Source organism: Grammomys surdaster, unplaced genomic scaffold, assembly GCF_004785775.1.
Source record: "Grammomys surdaster isolate TR1022 unplaced genomic scaffold, NIH_TR_1.0 265, whole genome shotgun sequence".
NCBI lineage: Eukaryota > Metazoa > Chordata > Mammalia > Rodentia > Muridae > Grammomys > Grammomys surdaster.
This window is the reverse complement of record NW_021604706.1, coordinates 2,411,576-2,419,310: the sequence shown is the minus strand read 5'-3', so window position 1 is coordinate 2,419,310 and position 7,735 is coordinate 2,411,576. Positions and strand designations below refer to the sequence as shown.

General features: G+C 42.2%; 1 pseudogene; it reads left to right on the top strand.

The window, feature by feature from the left end:
• Positions 1-2,619: 2,619 nt before the first annotated feature.
• Positions 2,620-3,659, top strand: LOC114628190 (annotated as a pseudogene).
• The last annotated feature ends 4,076 nt before the right edge of the window (positions 3,660-7,735 follow it).

Here is a 7,735-nt window from a genome sequence, read left to right as displayed (position 1 = left end):
TGGCATCCACAACCAGGAGATAGGGAGAAAGGAGTGCGTGCATGCTAACGTTCAGCTGCCTGTTTCTGTTTCATACAGAAACAGTAATTTGCCCACTTACAATTAGGATCCATGCTCTCACATTGCTTAACGCAATCAAGATAATACCCTGGCAAACACAGGCACACCCTGAGATGCATTCCTCAGTGATTCTACATTCTTTCATGCTTACGACTAAGACTGACCACCACAGGTGGGGTTTGCAGAGTTCATGGCTTCTTGTGACAGTTGGAATTTTGTAAAGAAAACAAAAGAGAGGGAACTTGACTTTAGGGCTGAAGCTGGGAATTTGCATCTGGAGAGGGAATGCAACTTTAGTCATTGGAGGAGGATTTGAAGAACTTAGCACTAGTCCTCTGAATTTGGAATTTGTCCTCTGAAGGCAGAGATCCTGACTTGATTTCTGCCAGGACAGGTAAGGACTGAGTCTGTTCAAGCAAAGACCAGAACTCGTTTTTTTCAAACGAACAGTGAGACTCAGTGGGACCAGTTGGGGGTGGGGGCCCCGCCGCAGTGGAAGCAGAAACTGGTAACATAAGTGGAGAGCTGAAATCTGGGACAGGGAAGGCAGGACTGTGAGTCAGAGTCAGGTGTCAGTGTCTGGTTTTGAGGGCCCTGGACTCAGTCTCTGACAGATGAACGTCAATGTCCATACTGTAAACTTGAAAAGAGTCTGAAATTTTAGGAACAAGCTGTCCTGTTTTATGGATTCAAGTGGAGGCATGAGACTCTGATGGAAATAAAAGGATTTTAGGGGCTGGAGGGTGATGGCTCAGTGACTAATGGTGTTTGTTGCTCTTGCAGAGGACTTGAGTGAGTTTGGTTCCCAACACCCACATCAGGTGGCTCGCAACTACCTGTAACTCCAGCTCCAGGGCCAATGCCTTCTGGCCTCCACGGGCACCTGTACACACATGCACGTGCTGCCCCCACATCATTTAAAATATATCTTTTAAAATTAAAAAAAGAATAACAGACATTACCATTCACAGCAAAAGCAATAGCCAGACTATTGGCAGCAGGTTCAGCTAGGAAGAGGAGACAACTCTGGGCTTTGGATCTACCATATTCCCTCAAAAGTCCCAATAAAGAGGCCTTTGCAGATTGGGCTTGAACGTAGCTCCTGACCTGTAAGTGCAGAGACTAAATCCTTATCAACACACCAGATTGAGAACTGAGTTAAAGCTGGACCTCCATCCAACTCCAGCCTAACTGCTGGGTGGCACATGCACAGGACACCTGAACAAAGCTTATGAAAACTACAATTGACATTGAAGCCATGACTGCAGGAATTTGTGGCTTCAACCTGATTTTATAGATTGCCTACAGAAACAGACATCAACATTTCTCATAGGATTTTAAGAAGATCCAGTCTCACATGCAGTATTCAAAATGCCCAGGAAACAATTAAAAATTACTCACTATGCTAAACAATGAAATGCCCAACTCAAGTGGGGAAAAGATTACCAATTGATGTCAAAAGTGAGATCACGCAGGTTTTGGAATTATCTGATATATAATTATATGACAGCTATTATGAAAAAAATTGTTGAAAAGGCAATCATGAAAAGTCTGAGAAGAAATATTAAAATGGGTTGAAGGGTGTAGTTCGGTATTAGAACACTTGCTTAGCATGCTCAAACCCCTTGGGTTTCCATCCCCAGGATTGCAAAATAGGCATTATTTGAGGCAGGCAGTGTAAAGTATGCCTATAACCCCAGCACTTGGGAAATGGAAGTGGAGGCTATGGAGTTTGAGGCTAGGGTTACCTAGCAAGACTCTGACTCATGGTGCACTCTTTTAATCTCAGTATGTAGGACGCAGAGGCAGGTGGATCTTTGTGAGTTTGAAGCCACCCTAGCCTGGTCTATATATTAAGTTCCAGACCAGTCAGAACTATACAGTGAAAACTCCCAAAACAAAACAAAACAACAAGAAACATTAACCCTATAACTTAAAATTCATAAAGCACTCATTAAAAATTTATATAAGTTTGGAGAGATGGCATAATGGTTAAGAGCACTGGCTGGTCTTCTTGAGGACCAGGTTTTGATGCCAAGAACCCACATAGTAGCTCACGACTGGGAAAGAATCTAGTCCCAGCATCATCCAGCATTCTCTTTTGGCCGTCACAGGCACTAGGCATACATGCAATGCCAATACACACACACACACACACACACACACACACACAAACACCCCACACTCAGGCAAAACACTCATACACATAAAAAATTTAAAAGAACAACAGAAAATACAAATAGATATAGCTAGAATCAAGAGTCAAGAATCTGGTTTTAAAAATTCAAAAGAGCCCGGCAGTGGTGGCTCACATCTTTAATCCCAGCACCTGGGAGGCAGAGGCAGGTGGATTTCTGAGTTCGAGGCCAGCCTGGTCTACAGAGTGAGTTCCAGGACAGCCAGGGCTACACAGAGTAAACCCTGTCTCGAAAAACAAAACAAAACAACAGCAACAACAAAAGAAGGGCTAGAACCACTGTCGCCAAGCCCAGACCTTGCTGCTGCGTGTCCATCACTCCACGCTGTACACTAGCGGTCCCAAAAGATTCAAAGTTCAAGATGCCAACCCTTAAAGACCAGCTGATTGTGAATCTTCTTAAGGAAGAACAGATTCCCCAGAATAAGATTACAGTTGTTGCGGTTGGTGCTGTAGGCATGGCTTGTGCTATCAATATCTTAATGAAGGACTTGGCAGATGAGCTTGCCTTTGTTGATGCCATGACATGTTGAAGGGAAATATGATGGATCTACAGTGGCAGCCTTTTTCTTAGAACAACAAAATTGTCTCCAGCAAAGATTATTGTGTGACTGCAAACTCCAAGCTGGTCGTTATCACAGCAGAGGCCCGTCAGCAGGAAGGGGAGAGCCGACTCATTTTGGTCTAGAGAAACGGGAACATCTTCAAGTTCATCATTCCCAACATTGTGAAGTACAGTCCACACTGCAAGCTGCTTATTGTCTCGAGTCCCGTGGATATCTTGACCTATGTGGCTTGGAAAATCAGTGGCTTTCCCAAAAACCGAGTTACTGGAAGTGGTTGCAATCTGGATTTAGCTTGGTTCCTTTACCTGATGGGAGAAAGGCTGGGAGTTCACCCACTGAGCTATCATGGGTGGATCCTGGCAGAGCATGGCGACTCCAGTGTGCCTGGGTGGAGTGGTGTGAATGTTGCCGACGTCTCTCTGAAGTCTCTGAACCCAGAACTGGGCACTGATGAGGACAAGGAGCAGCAAAAGGAGGTTCACAAGCAGGTGGTTGACAGTGCTTATGAGGTGATCAAGCTGAAAGGTTACATATCCTGGGCCATTGGCCTCTCGGTGGCAGACTTGGCTAAGAGCATAATGAAGAACCTTAGGTGGGTGCATCCCATTTTTACCATGATTAAGGGTCTCTATGGAATCAATGATGGTGTCTTCCTCAGTGTCCCTTGTATCCTGGGACAAAATGGAATCTCAGATGTTGTGAAAGTGACTCTGACTCCTGAAGAGGAAGCCTACCTGAAGAAGAGTGCAGATACCTTCTGGGGAATCCAGAAGCTTCACTGTCCAGGCTGCAGCAGGGTTTCTATGGAGACCAAACACTGTCTCCTTCTCATCTGAGCTGTGGTTAGTGCAGTTGTGTTAAGGTGGTCTAAAGGGAAATCTTCAGTTCCCACAGCTCTACCCTGCTGCCAAGTGGTACTTGTGTAGTGGTAACCTGGTTAGTGTGACAGTCCCACTGTCTCCAAGACACACTGCCAACTGTGTACAGGCTTCCATTAACCTGTGAGCCTGCTGCGTTGCTGCCCTGCGCACTCTCACCAAACATGCCTAGGCAAACGAGTTCCCAGTTAGCCATAACCAGGCTCCAGTGTGTAAGTCCATTTTGCATATCCTGTGCATAAATGTTCTACAGAATATTTTATGTATTATATGTGTCTGTACTGTATATAGCAATATTATGTGAAGTGTAAGATTTGCATATGGATGATGGAACCAACCACTCAAATGTCATGCCAAGGAAAACACCAAATAAACCTTGAACAATGGGGAACAATCCAGAAGAAGGAAAGGAAGAGGAAGAAGAAGAAACAGGAAAACAGGGAGAAGAGACCAAATAGTAGAACAACACCAAATATATCAATAATTGTACCAAGTAAAAAAGGTCTACATATACCAACAAAAATGCAGATTATTAGAAGGATGAGAAATTATATACTATATGCTAAGAGAAAAAGTCACTCCAAATATAATGATACAGGCAGCTCAAAAGCAAGTGGGTGGATTCCCCCCCCCGCTCTTTATGGCAGAGGCAATCTACTATATACATAGGCATAACGTATAACATATATGTCTATGTATAGGCATATACATAGACATATACACAGGCAAACACTAATATACATAAAACAAAAATAAAATTTTAAATGGAAGATGGTGAAGAGGTGGAGGTGTACTCAGTGGTTGAGAACATTCCTAGTATACAGAAGGCCTTAACACCACATGCAGGCACACAAAAGTAAGAGGCTGAAAATATAATGAAAAGATATAAATATGAATCAAAAGAAAATTTGGCAAATTGGACTTTAGAGCAAAAGCATCACCAGGGATCAAGAGGTGTAAATATTGAAGAAGAGTCAATTCATTAAGAAGATATACAATTTAGAAGCATTTGAGCCTAATGGCAGAGTGCCAAAATCCACAAATCAAAAATCATCCTATCAAGTAAAGAAATAGGCAAATGAAAAGTTATAGTTGTAGTTTCCTGTTTCTTCCTGGGTTAGAAGAATTAGCAGACAGAATCATGGAAATAGCAGGGCCTGGGGAGATGCCTCAGTCAATAATGTGCCATCAAGCTTGAAGACTTAAATTTGGATCCCTGGCAACAGGTGGAAATTGAGTGAGGCAGTACATCTTACCTTGTTAATGTCAATGATGGGGGTGCAGAGACAGGTAGATCCCTGGAGCTCATTGGCCAGCTAGCCTAGTGAATTGATGGTTTAGTGAAAGGCCCTGTCTCAAATAATAAGTGGAGTAAGAGCAAGGAAGACAGTTGAAATTTTGATCACAGGCTTCCACAGGCACATGTATGTGCTTTTGCATACATATGTGAACACATGAACACACATCTGATGTGAGGGGGGGAGACAGAGACAGACAGAGACAGAGAAACACAGAAGAACCTCCTAAATCTAATGGACACTTACAGAACATTCTACCCCAAACAGAACAAACATTTTTCTCAAATGCATATAGATCAGTGAGATAGTCTATAACCTAGCTCATAAATCCAACTTCAATGAATTTCAAATTGAAACCCATGTATCTCTGAATCTCTGTCCATGAGAAAATGAAACCTGAAATCAGTATCACAGACTGTAACAGTAAACTCTCTGAGCATTTGGAAGTTAAACAACATACTCCAGGGCTGGTGAGATGGTTCAGCTGGACTTGCCAGTGAGTCTAACAACCTAGAAATTTACAAATATTTAGAATCAAACAAAAATAAACAGGTCTGTAGTCCTAGCTACTTAGGATACTGAAACAGTAGGAGCCCTTGAGCTATGATAATTTAGGGCAGTTTTGGCAAATTACTAAGCTCTATATTATTATTATTATTATTATTATTATTATTATTATTGGTTTTTCGAGACAGGGTTTCTCTGTATAGCCCGAGCTGTCCTGGAACTCACTCTGTAGAGCAGGCTGGCCTCTGTAGGCACCAGGCATTTAAGTGATTTATAGAGATACATGCAGGAAATAAACTCATAAAAAATGTTAAAAAGCTAATATATTTGTATTTCTTTTCTTTTTTTGTGGTTTTTCAAGACAGGGTTTCTCTGTGTAGCCCTGGCTGTCCTGGAACTCACTCTGTAGAGCAGGCTGGCCTCGAACTCAGAAATCCACCTGCCTCTGCCTCCCAAGTGCGGGGATTAAAGGCGTGCGCCACCACTGCCCAGCACTAAGCTATATCTTAAAACAACTCTAGGTTCAAATTGTTTCACTGGTTAATTTTGTTAAATATTTATAAAAATAAGCAACAGTGATTGTATATAAACTTTTCCAGATATACGCAAGATCTATGTGGTTAAACCTATGAAGCAGTAATGAAAGACATTGAATAATTAGGAAGACATGCCATGTTCATGTGTTGGAAGCCTGAAAAGACTAAAGAGAATGGGATGTTTAGTCTCTTGACAGAACTTAGACTAACCTAGGAAACAGGCCTCTGGGAACCTGTATGAGGGTGTTGCTCACTGAAGAACAACCCACCATGAATGTAGGTGGAGCGATTCCATAGTCTGGGGTCCTAGACTGAACACAAAGGAGAAACTGAGTAAAGCACCAGAATTCTTCATCTCTTGGGTCCCAGACAGCAGATGCAATATGGCCCACATGCTGGCTTTTCCATCTGAGCCTGCCCTCCAGCCATGCCTTCCCCTCCTTGATGAACCAACTGTACTTGCTGACTCTGAGGCAAAGTACATAACTTTGTTTTGTAAGATATTTTGTCACAGCAACAAAAAGTCACTAATACAGGAGCTGATTCTCTCAAATTATTCTACAAATTTTAAAGGAATTCCAATTGACATTAGAATGTGTTTTATTCAATTTAAAATTTAAATTCTTAAATTAAAAATTTTAAGAATTTATCAATGGGATAATGCACATTTCAGTTCTCCACCACATGTTTCATATGAGTCTAAATTCAATTCCCGGAATCCAAATATGAGTAAAATAAAAAAATATTATTGAAGGCCAAACTAACATAACTAAAACTATTCTGAAGTTTGAAGCTGGTAGTGGTAGCTCAAGTTTGTAATCCCAACATTCTAGAGGCTGAAACAGAAGGAGCTCAAGGCTAGCTTGGATGACAGAGTGACATTTTATTAAAAAAACAAAACAAAACAAAGCGGCCGGGTGGTGGTGGTGCACACCTTTAATCCCAGCACTTGGGAGGCAGAGGCAGGTGGATTTCTGAGTTTGAGGCCAGCCTGGTCTACAGAGTGAGTTCCAGGACAGCCAGGGCTACACAGAGAAACCCTGTCTCAAAAAAAACAAAACAAAAAAAGCAATAAAAACAATAAATTTGGAGAAATCACACTTTCCAGTTTTGTGTGTGTGTGTGTGTGTCTGTACTGGGGACTGAACCCAGAACTTTATGCATGGGGGGCAAGCCCTTCACTGAGCTATACCTCCAGCCTGGCACTACCCAATTTTAAGGTCCATTGAAATTGAACGGGAGAGAAAGCAGCTCAGTGATATTCTGGGGATGGGGCACAAGCATGCTGAAAGGCATAAGAAAAGAATGATAGGTGGACACCGGAAGTGTTTGTGCATAGTGTAGATTCATTTTGTATGTAGTTGATATGAATATATAGGATACACATATGAATATATGACAACTTTGTATCCTTTAACTATGATCAGATTAATTATAGTACCAACAATATTGCTTTAAAAATTATTTCCAAGATAGGAATGGTGGCTCACGTCTGTAATCTTAGCACCTGGGAAATGGAGGCAGGAGACTCAGGAGTTCAAGGCAAGGCCAGCCTCACCTACATAGCAAGCTCAAAATCAACCTGAGATACACGAGAGAACCCTCATCTCAAAAAAGGAAGTGAAGGAAGAGAAGGAGGAAGAGAAAGCAGCAGCAGCAGCAGCAGCAGCAGCAGCAGCAGCAGCAGCAGCAG